Genomic DNA, 16,100 nt, shown 5'->3' with positions numbered 1-16,100 from the left:
AAGGCACATGGCCTCTCTGTGCAGCACCTGTCCCTTGTGCAACACGGATGGTGGCAGGCTCTGCACGGAGGCGGCTGGAGAGGCCTGAAGTACCCATGCTGCTGTGTACGTAGGACGGTGGGGCCCAGCCTGCACCCCGCGAGCAGGAGCTGAGCCCTGGGCCTGCGGGTTTGTGGTGTGTGGGTGCAGTGCTCAGCATCAGCCGTGACGGTCACACTGGCACTCGCTGTCTGTCACGCATTTGTGTCCACTGTCAGTGCGTCACGGCGGCGTTTGCGGTGAGGATGGGGCATTGCTCTTGGCTGGTGTCTGGGAGCTCTGGCTGTTGGGCTGGTCCCCCCGGGCTCACTGCTGGCCTCACCGTTCACGTCCTTTCCGTCCCGCACTGGCATTTGCTGTTTTCTTGGCACGGGTGTTGGGGACACTGGCCGAGAGGTGGAGCGTCTGACCTCTTGCAGCTCGGGCTGTGCTCTGGAGGAGCGAGGGCAACATGAGCTGAGCGCCTGGGGACTTGAGGCCTCTGCTGCACTTCGCCTAAGGCCGAGGTCCCTGGGGACCACTGACCCGCCCTGTGGGCCCTCACAGCGCTGCTGGTGCCGGAGGGCAGAGCTCAGAGCCGACTCTTGCCTCATCTGCCCTCTGTTCTGAGGAGAACCTTCCGGACTGGGCCACAGGGAGTCCAGCTGAGGGTCGGAGGGTCGTCAGGGCCCCGGCTGCCCCAAGGGGGTGCTTCTCAGAGCTTGTAGAAGACACCGGAGCCCAAGGGTCTAGATGGCCGTGGCTGAGCTGGGCCTGAGAGGCCAAGGCCAGGAGGGCGTCACATGCACCCATGTCAGGGCCAGCTGGGGTGGGAGCCTGAGGCCGGGGTGGGTGTCCGGGGTGCCCTCCACGGCTGTGCTGGGGCGAGTCTGGGGACATCACCTCCTCAGCCCTGTCCAGGAGTGTGGACCCCAGATATCAATTGTCCAGGGGCATGGGGCATCCACGGGCCGCACGGTAGCGCTGAAAACACAGGTCCCTTGCATCCGGGGCAGACCTCAGCACCGTCGGAGACTTCGCTCCTGTCCTCCTTGCCCTCAGCCCGAGAGCTGAAGCTTGCTTAGCTCAGCCCCAGGAGGAAGCAGAGCCACAGCCTCCAGTACGTTGGGGTGACCACGTCGCTGAGGGTCCCCTGGCCCAAGGTCAACGTATGTCTTCCAGGGGAGGAGTGACCTCTGGAGCCCCCATCCCAGCCTCAGCCGCAGGCGCTCCAGGGGCCGGGAGCTGAAACTCAGCAGCTGCTGGGTGTGCAGGGAAAGTTGTTTAGATAAAATCCAAACAAGCACCTCATATATTACGGGATGCTGTAAAACAAACTTAGCCTTGTGCTAATATTTTGGTTTTGTTCCACTATCCACACCTAGAAGAATGTGAGCGCCATCCCAGCCCGGCGGTCAGTAACATTCCAGGAGCTTTGGAGAGCGTCTCCGTTGCCAGTCAAGAGCCCGGCTCCACGCACCTCAGTCCGGAAGGACTGCTCAGCCTTGGGCTAAAAAAGGGAAAAATCACAAGCAGACAGCGTCCGCAGCCGCGTCTCCGGGCCACGGAAGGCAGCAAGGCAGCTGTGAATGGGAAGGGCAGAGGCGGCCAGAAGCTCATGCCTTCACTGATGCTGGTCCTGGCTGTGCTTTCCAGAAATTATCCCACTCAGCTCCCTGCGTCCCACGGATCAGGTGTCCTTAGCCTGCTGTGCGGGGGTGGGGGAGACTGAGACACAGAAGGCCAGGCTCCCCAGGCACCGAGCACGGCCCACGACCCAGAGCCGTGGAGTCACCCAGGCTGCACAGCTGGCGAGAGCAGCCGCAGATGTGGCGGAGCCTCTGGATTCAAGGCCAGAGTTCCTGCTGCACCCCCGACCCTGGGCCTGCCATGGAAGGTGTCAGGAGTCGTGCTCCCTGGGCTCCTCTTCCCCACAAAGCCCCTCACGTATGCGTGCGTCTGTGTGTGCACTTTTCCCTGCCTGAGCACTGAGCACTGAGCACGAGCACGCCTCCGCACAGGCTCTGCTGCCACCACCTCATGGTCTCCCAGCGGCTGATAGGAGGAGGGCAGAGGCCACCGTCTCTGGCCCAGCAGGATGAGGGCCCCATGACCCCTGAGGGGTGAGCACAGCGGGGTCTGTGTGCCTCGTGGCCCCTGGGGAATGGGCAGAGCAGGGTCTGTGTACAGGGTTCCTTGCTGGGCACGTGGCCAGCACTGCAGGAGCCGGCATTGTGGCAGCCCGGACGCCCTGACCCCGGGTAGATGTTTTTGGTGCAGCCCTGCCCATGTGGCCTTAGGGTAACCCGTGTGACCACAGCCCACGGCAGGCACAAGGGAGGCCACTTCCAGAGCTAGGGGGTCAGACTGTGGCTTCTGGCACCTGGAGGAGACTTGGCAGCCTGGGGGTTCCACGTGGTCAGGGGCTGAGGCCTCCCCACAGCCCCGTGAGCCCCGTCCTGGACATGGGACTGCCTGTGGATGCCACCTGAGCCACAGCCACCAGCCACGCTGCCCCAGAAATGGGGGCGCTAACACGTGGAGGCCTTTTTAAACTGCTAAGTTTTGGGGTTATTTGTTACACGGCTATAGATGTCTGATATGCCGTGGGGTGTGCCCTGAATGTGGGGTCTGGTTGGCCCTAGGTTAGTGTCAAGCTTTGGGCAGCCAGGGCACCAAAGCCCCCACCCCTGCCGACTGTGGCCGTGCACCTGCAGGCCCGGTTCCACTGCTATGTGGGCCTCGCCTCTGGACACGGGCCCCAGGACCCAGCCACTGAGGCTGGCCTGGCTGTGTGTCCTCCCACTCACTCCCATTCAGTGCTGCCAGGCGCCGTGCCGTCTGCTGCCCACCAGGACCCGGCTCCTGGCAGGCCTGAGCCCCCTCCCCATCTCCCTTCCCCCTCCCTGATCGCCCCTGGGCCCCTGGCCCAGCCTGCTGAGGGTGACTTCTTCACACCCAGACTCTGGGCTCCGGTTCCTCACCCTGTCCCTGAGACTTCCTCCTGGTCACACCTTCCTTCCGGCAGTGCTCCCAACACACATGGCCATTCCTGGGGAGTCTTCCAGGCAGCCCTGCCCACCGTCTCCACCCACCTCCTTCCCACCTGCTCACCGCAAGGTCCTGTTCCCAGCATACGGCCCTGCTGCTGGCCTGGGAGGAGACCTGACGCCTCCAGGGCCACTGTCAGCCTCCCCGGGACACCCTGCTGCCGGGACACACTGCTGCTGGCCTGCCTTTGGAGTCCACCCTCGTCCTGTCCCCACCTGCCCCATCCCCACCCGTCCTGTCCCCACCTGCACCATCCCCCCACCTGTCCTGATTCTGCTGAGCCTGTCAGGTGACAAACCCTGGCCGTCTCCTCCATGGGGCACCTGGTGAAGCTGAGGGAGGACTCTGGGGCTGGGACTCAGGTTCCCCTCCTAGGGGCCATGAACTGGTCTGGATGTTACAGTCATGGGGCTGCTGAGGGAGGACAGGTCGAGGGCACCATCTAGGGTGAGTCTTGGTCGGCTGGCAGAGGGCTGGGCTGACCCAGGGAGCCCTGTCCCTCCCTGAGGGCTCGGCCTGCCCAGTACCGTGGCCCGTGGCCCGGGTTTGGCCCGTCCACCAGATCCAGTCCTTTGGCACCCGTGTCCCTAGGGCCGTGGGCTGTGAGGAGGTGTGAAGGGGAAGGAAGGACATTGGGGGCGGGGGGCTGTCACACATGGGAGCATCGCTGTTGAAGAAGGTTTCCTATAAATGCAACTGTGTTCATGGATGTTCTAAATGGAACTGCCAGCTGGCTTTTGGTTTGTGAGTCTTCATTAAAGATTACATTTCTGTTCAGTCACTTATTAGGTGTTTAGCCAATATTTCTAAATAGAGGACATGATGCTGAGACTGGGGCTACGTGGCCATGGGTGTGTGAGTGTGCATGTGCACGTGTGAGCATGTGTCATGTGTGAGCACGTGTGTATGAGCATGTGTGCGTGTGCACGTGAGTGCATGTGTCATATGTGAGCGCATGTGTGTGCACATGTATGAGTGCATGTGTGAGCAGGTGTGTGTGTCTGAGCAGGTGTGCGTGTGTGAGCGTGTCCGCATGAAACAGAGCTTTCTTGTTCTTGAATTTCTGGGGCCCGAGGCATCCGAATGCTTGAAGAACGATGACCTGCAAAGCAGGATTCCGCAGCAAGTTGGTGCCCGTGGAAGCTGAGCATCAATTTGCTCTCAGGGAATTTTCCACGTTCTTCCGTCTCCCTGTTTAGGTGCCAGGTCCCAGCTTTCAGGGTGAGGCCGTCGGGTCTCTGCCGCCTGCTTCGTGGTGGGACTCCTGGGCGCCCACAGCCTCTGCCTGGCAGGCCAGCCCAACAGAGCCTGTTTCATCAGATGGTGTTTCCAGGAGCCAAATAACAAACACACTTTCCGGAAACAGCCGGGAGGAGCAGCCATCTCCCAAGAGGGGAAGGAAAACGAGGCCGCCGCGGCCCCACTCCCCACGACCGCCTGGACCTGCAGCCGGCTTGTGCAAAGGCCCTGGACCGCCTGGGCCTGCAGCCGGCTTGTGCAAAGGCCCTGGAGCAGTAGTAGCCACTGCTGTCTGCACACCAGGGCCCAGCCCGTGGCCAGACCTGGGGCCAGTGGGTGTGGGCTGGAGCCTGGCTCAGCTTGGAGCTCTGCTGTCCCCTCCTCTGGTGCCAGGCTGGTCTCCCGAGGCCCAGAGCAGGTAAAAACAGAGTATTTAATAATGACACCAGGAGCCATCAGCCTTCAACCAGTGCCTCCACGGTCTGGACACCCCAGCCAGCAGCTTGAGGGCCTGGCCCAGGCAGAGACTGGGGCAACGTGGGATGCCGTGAGGGCTGCGGGCTCTGGTGGGGGCGAAGCTGTCGCCTGCCCAGGGGCCATGGCCTCTGCCTTGAGCACCTGCTCCCAGAACCCCCGGCTGCAGGGGATCCTGCCTCCATCGCCCCTCAAGCCCGGGCCCAGAGGCAGGGTGAGGGGAACCTCCCAGAGGAAGAAGCAGGCAGGCAGCTGGAGGTCGTGGCCTGAGCTCTCTTGGGACTCGCGTCGGACATTGTGTAGAAAATCTGCTTTTTAAACTCGGCCCTGCTGTAGAGATGAAAGGAGGCTCTGTGCCTGCGGCGCGTTGCTGTCCATTGGAGTTGGGTGTTGGCTTTGCACGGGACCAGTGATTCTGGCAAGCTTGGTCTGTCAGCTGAGTCTGCAGCCCTTGCCGGCTCGGGCAAGCTGTGGAACAGGAGCCGAAGACAGGGTCCCATCCCACCCTCCACTGGGGCCCCATGCTGGGAAAGACGCATGGGGACGACCACATGGGGTTCCCGGTGTGTGACCGGGGGACGCAGCGGCAAAGCAGCTGACACCATGGGCAGGTAGGTGCAGAGCCAGTGCGGTGCCCAGCAGCAGCCCAAGCTGAGCCTCCAGGCCCACCTGCCTCCTCCTAGCCTCAGTGGGGAAGGAAGAGACTTTCAGGGCCCTGGAGTCTGACCAAGGCCCCAGCTCCAGTGCAGGACCCCTTGGCCAAGATGTGGGGGAGAGAAAGGGTCCCCCTCTAAGGTCCTTGGAAGGCTGGGGAGGAGTTATGGGGGCCACTCAGTGGTGAGGTCTGTGCCACCTGCCCCTGCCTGCCCCCCTCACTGAACAAGGACATCCAAGGGCGTATCAAGAAGATCCCAGAGTGGCTCTGGGGGAAGCAAGAAACAGACCCCACAAGGGGGCTTCGCTGCCTCCGCTGGCTGCTCCAGAAGCCGCTGGCTGTGGGTCTGAGTGCCCATGGGCAGGCTGGCCGCTGCCAGCCCCTCAACCTCCAGCCATCAGGCGGGGGTTGGCACAGCCTCCTCCAGGTCCCTGGGCTCCTTTCAGCTCTGTAACCTGGGAAAGAGCTCACAGGGCACGAGCTCAGCCCTGTCACCGCCAGGAGTCTCACTGTATTTTTTGTCTGCATCTTCAGCTTTGCAGGTGCCCCGAGGATGAGGTGCTGCTGCTGGGTGTTTTTTTAAAGCGCTTTGGAGAAGGCTGAGTAGCTGGTGCCAGGCCAGGCATCTCCAGCCCTGAGGGGGAGGGTCCCTTCTGGGCGTGGCCCAGGAGCCCGGGGCTGGGGCTGGGGCTGGTCTGGGGGCTCTGGAGCCATCTGCACCCTGAGGACTGCTCTGGAGGCTGCCATGGTCCCCTGTTCCCTGTGGCTGGAGGAAGGGGCTGAGGTGAGTCTTGAGCCCTCCCTGGGTGAGCAGATGACCCCATGTGGGAGAGGCCAGGCCCTGGTGTTTGCACTGCCTGGTCAAGGCTACCCTGGCTGGGCAGGTGCAGGTGCGTCTGGAGGCTGTTGTGAGACTCCCTGCCCGGGACTGGACACAGGTTGGACATGCTGCCCCTGCAGACACAGCTCCCCAGGAACCCCATGCCCCTGGGAGGAAGATGGGGTACTCTGGGAGGACAGTGGGTGCCCCCGGAGGAAGGTGGGTGCCCCAGGAGGAAAGTAGGCGCCCTTGGAAGAAGGTGGGTGCCCTGGGAGGAAGGCACCCAGGTGTCCCTGGAGGAAGATGGGTTCCCTGGGAGGAAGGTGGGGATGCTGGAGAGGAAGGTGGGTGCCCCAGGAGTTGGGGTGCCCCAGCAGGAGGGTGGGTGTCAAGGGTCAGAGTTGCTCAGAGCTGTGATTTGCTCAGGCCTGAGCAGCTGGGAATGGGGGTGCTCGGCCCAATGCCAGCTCCATTCCTGCCCTCTGAGTTGGGGCCCTGAGTCTTGTTTCTGCTGCCGGGCTGAGCAGCACGGCACAGCAGGGGCCAGGCCGAGGCCTCAGGGCTGCCTCCACAGCAGGCAGGAGGGAGCCACTGTCCTGGTGCCCGCACACCCTGTCCCTGCAGCTCTGGGAGCTGGGCCACTGGCCGCTTCCTCCTCCCCAGGCAATGGGGGTTGCTCACATCAGCCCTGCAGGGGAGCAGCCGACAGGGGTGAGTGGCAGCAGCGTTCTGGCCGTGTGTGGGCCTCCTGCATCTCCCTCAGTGGCAGGCTTGGTCCAAGGCAGCACACCCAGCTGTGCGGGGCAGGCGCTGGGCCCATCTCACGGCCAGGAGGAGAAGAACAGGCTGAAGTTGCCCCCTGGGAGGCCGCACTGGACTGCAGCCTCCACAGTGGTCAGGGGTGTCGGGGGAGGCCCAGGCCTGTGGCAGATGATTGCTGCTCAGGTCCCACAGCCCTGCTGGTTCAGATGCCAGTGCCGCGTGGACTCTGAAGCCTCGCTGGCCTGACGCCTGGCCCTCCCTCCTCCCCAGCCAGGGCCACGAGTGCTGCACTGTAGAGGCGTCCCCCAGGCAGTGGCGGTGGCAGTGGAGACAGCCTGACCTCCCTCCTGCGCACCCTCGCTGTCCCTGCTGCGTGGAGCTGTCCCTGCACTGGGCCGCGGGCTGGTGGCAGGGACAGCAGCCAGAATCCGGCCTGCCCCCGTCCCCATCTCGTGAGGGTGGGAGGGGTCCCCTGGCCAGGGCCCCATCAGGCACCTTCCGGCCTACCTGGGACAGAGAGATAGCACGAGCAGCAGAGGCTCAGCCGGGCTGAGCTCAACCTCTGACCCCACAGGGAGTGATTTGGGGACTCCCCTGGCCTCAGTTTCCCTCATCTGAAACAGTAACCTGGACCACATGTCCTTGGAGCCTCTGCCCACGCCACAGTCCTTGATCCACACTCCAGAGGGCTTGGCAGGGAGCCTGGTGGGACGGTGTTCCCTTGCCAAGCCCCATTCCCTTGCCTTGGGCTGGGAGCTTCGTAGGGGGAGCAGCTTCTGTGCGTCATGTGAGGAGCCTCCTGGAGAAGGGGCTGTGTGCCACCCACCTCTCCCGGGAGAAGAGGGCTGGTAACACCGGCCTGGCTCCCTGAAGGCAGTGGGGGAGGCGTGGCCAGAGCTGCTTCCCAGGCCAGTTCTGCCTACCTCTCGCCCAAGAAAAGTGCTGTGCAGAACAGTGGCTCACAGACAGCAGCCCAGGGGGCCCTGCCAGGCTCAGAAGAGAAAAGGGGAATAGGAACTCTTCACTCTTTTCTCTCTGCCAGCCAGGGTTCCAGGGCTCTGGGGCTCCGTGTGGGGTCAGGGGTCGCATCTGTGTGGATCCCGGGAAGCTGACAAAAGACCAGGCTGCGCGGCACCGTCTTGGCTGTGGGGCCGGTCCTGGGTGCCCAGTGCCTGGGACCCCCGTCCAGGCAGCTCAGCGGCTCCACACAAGCGTCCTCCTGCAGGGTCAAGCAGAGCTGTGGTTGCTGCAAGGCTGCCTGGCACCCCAGCACCTCGGCCCTCACTGCCCACATGAGTCTGTTAGGACCCCCACCCCGGCCATGAGATCGGGAGGCCAGTGTCCCTGGGCTGGGCACAGCGCTGGGCAGAGGCTCATGGATCTGTTGAGTGGATGGACAGACACAGCCCACAGGTGAGCAGTGGCTTTGCCAGTGCGGACCCATGTTCCTGCAAGGCTGCTTTAAATTGCTTTTTGATAAATTAATTTCCCACTGACTTGTTTTTTTTTTTTTTTTTTTGAGGCGGAGTCTCGCTCTGTCGCCCGGACTGGAGTGCAGTGACCGGATCTCAGCTCACTGCAAGCTCCGCCTCCCGGGTTTACGCCATTCTCCTGCCTCAGCCTCCCGAGTAGCTGGGACTACAGGCGCCTGCCACCTCGCCCGGCTAGTTTTTGTATTTTTAGTAGAGACGGGGTTTCACCGTGTTAGCCAGGATGGTCTCGATCTCCTGACCTCGTGATCCGCCCGTCTCGGCCTCCCAAAGTGCTGGGATTACAGGCTTGAGCCACCGCGCCCGGCCCCGCTGACTTGTTATATTTTCTGAAACACTTTCTTTTTTTTCACTCATGATTGAGCTTTCCATCGGCCGTGGCCCTCATGCATAGCAGGCACCTGCAGGCTGCCTGTCATTACCACACGTGCTCCCCACTCATGGAATGTGGAGAGGCCACTGTGAAGGTCGTCCCTACTCAAGGAAAAGGACTGGGCTGGAGGCCAGAGCCCTGAGTTAGAGCTCCACGTTGGCCGTGGCTGTGCGGTCTTCTCCTGGGTAGGGTGTTGGCCACTTCTCAGGGCACCCGGCTGGAGCCTCGTTCACTGTGAAGTGACCACAGGTGCCTGAAGAGGAGGCACCTGCTCCTTCAGACCCTCTGCTCACCAGGTACTGGGCACCTCTCGGGAGCTGGAGCTCTCAGTCAGCAGACGCTTGGCGGCCAGGGACGGTCAGGCCTCAGAGCAGAGCTGGAAGGGAGACAGCGTCGGACAGACATCACGTGGCTCTGCAGGACCCGGGGCGGGGACCTCCAGGAGGGAGAAGCTGGGCCGTGTTTGTGGCAGGTGGCCGGTTTGTGGCTGTTGTTGCACCCCTGAAACTCACTCTGCCCAGAGTCCTTAGGGACCCCATGCTGCACAGGTGTTGGGGCCACCGTGCAGTGCTGTCAGAGCCACTGTGTACAGTTTAGCTCAGTGCTTTGCTTTGAGATCAGCCAGGCAAGAATATTTACACCACAGTAGCTGGCAAACACTGCACACGGGCAGCCGGGCATTGGATAGGCACCCTGGTGCTGGAGATTTCACTGGCCAGACCCCCATCCCCAATTCCACAGGAAACCCAAGAGGGACGGTGCTCATGGTCCTGTCCTGGTGGGCTCTCAGTCCATTCCTGGGTCACAGGGGTGCCCCACGCAGGCTGCTCCACAGGGACCCCACCCTGGGTGCCATGCTGGCATCTCCCCCAAGTTCCTGTGTGATGGGCATTAACACAGCGAGGACAACACCTCCCAGGCACCCTTGCTGGGCGTGGAGCATGGATGGGAAGCTGCAGCGTGGCTGTGAGTCCTGATGGCTGCTCGTTTCCTGGGCCAGCCTGGCCCAGCCCACCTGCGGGGTCAGGGAGTTGCTTGCTGCTGCCACAGAGGACGAGTGATTGGAGGCTCCTGGGTTTTCAAAACCAAAGCAATATGCAGCTGGACCTCCCTCTGGGACCTGAGGATCTTTGGATGAGAAAGGCCCAGGCTTTCCTCTGCTGTCTCCTTTTTCCGAAAGTTCTTGGCTAGTGGATCGGTTGTGTGAAATTTTTTCCAGGCCAGGATGATTTCCAGTTATTTTACGACATTTGCAAACTGTTCAATAGCAAATAAATCTTTGCTGTGATGTTTTCCAAGGAATTTCTTGTCTCCAAGCAGCTCTAACTGCTTTCTTGCAATGCTGTGAAGAGAACGGGGGGCCTCGGGGCACCCTGCCTGCAGCATGAGGAGGGCCGCGGACACGTCCGGCTTGCCCAGGCCCTAATCCTGCGGGAGGCCTGTGCTCCAGGCTGGCAGCAGGTTCCTGGCTCAGGGCTCTGTGACCTGGATGTTGCAGAAATGTGTGCCCCATGACAAGCACCTTTGGGAACCGGAGCTCAGATGCAGCCGCACCACGGCGCGCCTGTGAGGCAAACTCGGGATGGCGTGGGGCCGGGCCTCTCCTCTCACCCCCACGAGATTAACATGGGCTCGTTAGCTGGTCTGTCAGCGCTGTGGCTGCGTGTCCTTCCCATGCTGGCAGACAACTGTACCCCTGGCCCACCCGGTCTGTGGATAGAGACCCTTAGGAGACTGATGGTCCAACAAATACAAAGCAGCATGCAGACCTCACTGGCTGAAAACATTTGTAGACAAGCCAATAGTCATTTTACAGATTTCTCTGTGAAAAACTGGGTGTTAATTTCACGTTTGTGCCCATAAAGGGCTGATGCTGGAGATCTTCCCCAAACAAAGGGGCTTCCTGCTCCACCAGTGAGTTCTGCTTTAAAAAACAAAACAAAACAAAAAAAAAAACTGACGAATTTATTCGCAGGAGATGCCCTCCCAGTTTGCGTGAACATCCGTCCACACTGTCAGCTCACACATGCCGGGCAGTGAGTCGCTTGTGTGCCTCTCAGGGGCAGAAACAAGGCCCAGAGGCCTGCGGGCGCCACTACACAGCGTTAGGGGCCCCGGCCAGGGCACCAGGGCGAGGAACAAATGAGTCGTGTCCGCAGGTGACACCATCACCAACCAGAAATGTCCGTGAGTGTTCATCAGAAAAACACGAGGATGGATGCGTCTCACGTGTGATGCCTTCTTACCAAACTCGCAAAACCGTCCTCTTCCCCACACCACAGAGGGCGTCCAGCTGGGAATATGAGAAGAGCTCTGGCCTGTGCACCAGGCGGGCAAGTGCCCCAGAGACACATTCCCTTTCTCGTCCCTGGAACTGTGAATAGGAAGGCGATGAGTCGCTGTTCCCTGGATGGCAAATGCCATTAAATTAAGGATGTTAAAATAAGGAGATTTCCCTGGGTTACCTGGGAGGGCCCTAACCGCCATCACCAGCATCCTATAAAGGGAAGGTAGAGGGATCCGGCTGACTCAGAGGAGACGCAGCAGGGAGAGAGGAAGACTCCACCCTGAAGGGCTGAGTGATGTGGCCACAAGCCAAGGAGCTCGGACAGCCGCCAGGAGCTGGGGGAGGCAGGAAGGACACGTCCTGTGGCCTCCAGGGGTGTGTGGCCGGCACCTTGACTTCGACCCAGTGACACTGGTTTGGACTCTGGTCTCAGGGCTGTGAGAGAATGAGCTCCTGTCACAGCAGCTGCAGGAAGCCTGGAGGCCCTGCGTGCTCTCACAGGCCCTCCCTCCCTGTGGGGAAGGCCTTGGAGTGATCTGTGGCCCTGCGGTTGGATTGATCTTCTGACACCATTTGCTTTTCCTTCTATCCCCGGAACAACAGAACTGACCAGGCAGGGCCATCCTCTGTGCTGTGTCCCCTCCCCAGAGCCTCCTAGCCATGCCCACGCCAGCCTCTCCAGCCTGGAACGCCTGTCCCATGTCTGCAGGGCCGTGTCGCCTTCCCCGGTGCTCCTGCCCACGGCAGCCTCTCCAGCCTGGAACGCCTGTCCCATGTCTGCAGGGCAGGGCCTTCGAGCCTCACCTGGAAGCCACATGTTCAGGGCCTGGGGCCAGTGAGATGTGCTTCTGACCCTCACCTGGGAGCTCCTTGCTCAGGCAATCCCGGTGGGGTAACCAGGCAGTGAGGCCGGGGAGGGGGTCAGGAGGACCCTGCTTCTGTGGTGTGGCCCGGGCTCTTCCTGACACCACCTGGTTCCCTGGAACCGAGGACGACAGTGGGGCGACTGCTGTGGCCATGGAACTGCACAGGTGCCCTGCTGTCTGAGAAAAGCCAGGGGCGGCCGCCATGGCCTCCCCGCTGCTGGGGTCTGTGGCCCCGCCCCGGTTGGTCAGCTCACCAGGTGGGTGCTGTGGAGCCTCAGTTTTCCGGTTTTCCGAGCAGCCACCTCTGAAGAGCATTCTGGAAACTGTGCCACTGAGGCTGCTGCACTTCCTCGCCCACACTCCGTGACCACCCCTTTGTCCAGGCGGACCCTCCAGTCAGAGGAGCCAGGGCTCAACGGAAACGTGTCCTGGGCGTGCACCCGAATGAACTGAAAACCTGTAATTCACACAAAACCTGGGAGTGAATGTGGAGAGAGGATGTGTTTGTAACCCCCTATGCACTGGAGAGAACTCAGGTGTCCGTCACCGGCGAGGGGATAAAACAGCTGCGCCCCCCCCCCCCCCCCCCCCCGCGGGATCTTGGGGGCAAAAGGCACACAGCACAGGCGAGTCCTAAACGTGCTTTTCTAAGTGAAGGAAGCCAGACGGGCTGCATCCTGTGAGACCTCCTTTCTGTAACATTCCGGAAAAGGCAAAACTTTGGCGACAGAGCAGAGACGTAAATCTGATCCAAAACCAGACCCTGCAGATTTCCGCGGCGCCTCAGCCCAGGCTTCTGCACCAGCCAAAGCCTGGACCCCGGAAGCACTCACGGCGCCTCTGTAACGGGGCTTCTGCGCGAGCGGAAGCCTGGAACCCGGAAGCGCTCAGGGCGCCTCTGCCCCAGGGTGTCTGTGACTCCATGTGCGCCCCGAGAAGAGGCCCCCATCACTCGTCCGGGGGGCCCGGCGGTTGGTGGCCAGGCCGGTGCCCCTGACCACACGCTGAGGGCGCTCTCCACCCTACTGGCTTCCTTTCTTGGCGCAGTGGCTCCTGCCCAGTGACTCACACACAGAGAGAGTGGCAGGAAGCCAGGGAGGACGGGCTGGCGGAGCTCTGAGCGAGGCGCGTGGACACCAGCCTGGGCCAGGGCCTGTGGGGCAGGAGAGGCCGGGCGGCAACGTGGGCTCTGAGGCTGGGCCTTGGCCGCTCTCGCTCATTCTGGGGCCTGGTAACAGCAGGGAGGTGCACAGACATGGAGGGGCATCCGGGCAGGAGCCGTGGACATGGGACACGCCTGAGAGCATGTGGCCACCAGGGGCCCACTTGCCAGGATGCAGCTGACTTGGGGCCCAGCCAGAACTGCAGTTGGGGTCTTCTGAATTCCCCAGCCTCATGCTCCCACCCCCCAGCCCACGAATGTCTGCAGAGGAAGGTGACCCTGGATCCAGCCATGGCAGCAGGGAGTGGGTCTGGCAGCCCATGTCCCCGAGTGGAGGTCCTGGGAGGGCACCCGTGCTGGGGCAGTGGATCCCGAGATGCTGAGTTGGGGCAACAGGCCTGGAGGCGCTGCTCTGCACTCCCAGACCTTGGTCTCAGCCCTGAGCTTGTCAGGACAGCCAGCTGTGAGTGTGGCCTGGCTGGAGGCCCAGCGCCCCACGTAGCTACTGAGTCAGCCCTGCTACCTGGGGGCTGCTGCCCCTTCAGATAGTATTGTCCCGAGCCCATAGTCAGTCCCCGCCTGGGGTCTGTCATCTGCCCTGATAACTCTCCTGTGAGGGGGCTGGGCACGGGGGCCAAACGCCTGTGTCTGCCTCTGCCCCAGCCCCCTTAGGCCTCCAGGGAGCTGCTCCAGAAAGCCCAAGAGCCAGCACCACGGCCAGCTGGTCTGTCCTTGCAAGAGGCCAGGTGATGCAGCCTTGAAATCCAGGGGCTGGGGAGGGGGCTGGGGAGGGGCTGAGGGAGCTGGGCAGGGAACGGGGGAGGGGGTTGGGAGAGATTGAGGAGGGGGCTGTGGGGGGGGGTGGGGGGGGGCGGGGGGGGGGGCGGGGGAGGGAGCTGAGGAGTGGAAGGGAGAGAGCCAGACCCTCCAGCCACCCCCTCCAGGCTGTCTCCTCATCCTCAGAGCGGGCAGAAGATCCCTGCCCTCCCCACCTGCCTGCTGTGGGATCAGCTAAGACAATGAGTGCGGGATTCTCCACAAGAACAGCCCCCTCTTAACAAAATGAGACTCAAAGGAGTGAGAGCACTTCGGGGGTCCAGGTGAGTTAGGCAGAGATTGTGCCAGGCAGGGGGCGAGACTTTGGAGAGGACCTGGCTGGAGCCCTTGTCTGCACACGAGGAAAACCACGGCTCAAAGACAGGGCAGAGCTCAGACCCTCGGTTCCTAATGTGGTGCCCCCACACCCCTCCCAGCACTGTGTCCACACAGTGGTGCCCACCAGGGTGGGCAGGAGGTATCCAGGGACACGATTACAGCAAGTTCAGGGACCAAGAGGGAAGCGTCAGGGAAGACTGGCCAGCTTGCAGGGATCACAGAGGCTGCCCTGACCTTGTTCCTAGTGGACAAGATAGGACTGACAGCCGCAGACAAAGCCAGGCACAGCCCAGCACAAACACAGACGGCCGAGGAACTGTGCCGCCTCAGTAGTTAAGGGTCAGAAAGATCGTTTTTAAAGATGTCAGGGTTGGCTGCCAGAATCCTCGTGTACAACGTTCCATGACTGGGAGTTGGGGACTTGAGTTCCAGGCTGGCTCTGTCCTGGCCTTGAAAGCCTGGCTGAGCCTCAATTGCCGCCTTGGGAAATGAGAGGCTAGACCGAGGCCCTGGGGGTCCTGGCTGTGCCTAGAGCCTGCCGTGCCAGGTCCACAAGGAGAGGTCAGGGCTGGGGGTGCCAAGACAGCTTCCCCAGGCTTGGGGTCGGGTTCCCCGGGTGGGAAGGAGGCCTGGCACCTCCCCCACTCTGAGGTCTGGTTTCTAGAATCTCCTGCAGAAACACAAACCCATCTACACTGTAAACAACATCCTTGGAATTAGAAATCAATGGCAGATGCAGGCAGATTCAGCCTCCGAAGCCACGGAGGGGCCGGGAGCCGACTGGAGCCAGGAGTTGCCATGGGAGGTGGGTGCCTGGGAGCCCCAGCACAGAGGTGGCCCCTCTCAGGCCAGGCCAGGCTGCAGCATCTGTGGGCCCCTCCATGCCCCCTCCCATTCTTGCTGGCCCCACTGGCCTGGGCTCACAGCTGGACTGCTGCCTGGGTGGGGGCACCAGGGCCCACCGTGGTATGGCCCGGCATTGGTGCAGGCTTTTAAGCATAGATGGCATCTTTAACAAAAATGATCTGTCACAGAATGTTTTTAAGTTCAAATGTAATTGACATACCTTGGAATTTACCCCTTGAAAGTCCAGGTAGTTCAGCGGCATTGAGTCCACTCCCGTGGTGCTGCAGTGGGTCATCCGGCCCACCGCCCGCAGGAGAAACACCATCCCGATAGCCGGCCCTCCTGTGCCCCTCCTCCCAGGCCCTGGCGGCCGTCGGCTCTGTGCGTTTCCCACAGATGAGGTCGTAGAACGTGTGGCCTTCCGCGTCTGCCTCTTCCAGGCAGCAGCACGGTGGGTGCTTCTGAGGCTCCTCTGTGTTGCTCCACGTGAAGCTCCGTCAGTACTTCATGCCTCTCGAGGCTGGGCAACATTTCGTTGCATGGATGGGCCACGTTTTTAACCTGTCCAGCAGCTGACGGACATTGGGGCTGATTTCATCTTTTGGCTGTGATGAATAATGCTGTGATCAACATTGATTTACAAGTTTTGTGTGGACCTGTTTTCGGTTGTCTTGAGCATCCGCCTAGGAGGAGACTTCCCGGGTTTTATGGTGATAGAGTTTAAATGCACATCCTTGCCAAGTCTCATGTTGAATTGCGATCCCCCTTGTTGGAGGTGGGGCCTGGTGGCAGGTGTTTAGGTCACGGGCGTGGCTCCCTCAGGAATGGTTTGAGCCACCCCCTTGGTGCAGCGTGAGCTCTCACTCCGGGTTCCTAGGATATCTGGGGTTTAAACATGTGTG

At 61.5% G+C, this 16,100-nt stretch overlaps 2 long non-coding RNA genes across 2 annotated transcripts in view; one reads left to right on the top strand and one right to left on the bottom strand.

The window, feature by feature from the left end:
• The window catches only part of LOC111526996, an 8,650-nt gene extending 4,947 nt beyond the window's left edge, over nucleotides 1–3,703 (top strand). The window contains exon 3 of the long non-coding RNA XR_002726543.2: nucleotides 1,404–3,703. This is a non-coding gene — a long non-coding RNA (uncharacterized LOC111526996). The remainder of the gene's footprint in view (nucleotides 1–1,403) is intronic.
• Nucleotides 3,704–8,817: 5,114 nt separating this feature from the next.
• Nucleotides 8,818–15,706, bottom strand: LOC111524443. The gene is made up of 2 exons (XR_002725791.2): nucleotides 15,419–15,706; nucleotides 8,818–9,258 (listed from the first exon to the last, which is right to left on the bottom strand). It is a non-coding gene; the product is annotated as an uncharacterized LOC111524443 (long non-coding RNA).
• Nucleotides 15,707–16,100: the final 394 nt, after the last annotated feature.

The sequence above is a fragment of the Piliocolobus tephrosceles genome, chromosome 19 (genome assembly GCF_002776525.5).
Source record: "Piliocolobus tephrosceles isolate RC106 chromosome 19, ASM277652v3, whole genome shotgun sequence".
Classification (NCBI taxonomy): Eukaryota; Metazoa; Chordata; class Mammalia; order Primates; family Cercopithecidae; genus Piliocolobus; species Piliocolobus tephrosceles.
Note: the sequence above shows the minus strand (reverse complement) of the source record. Positions and strands in the feature narration are given on the sequence as shown.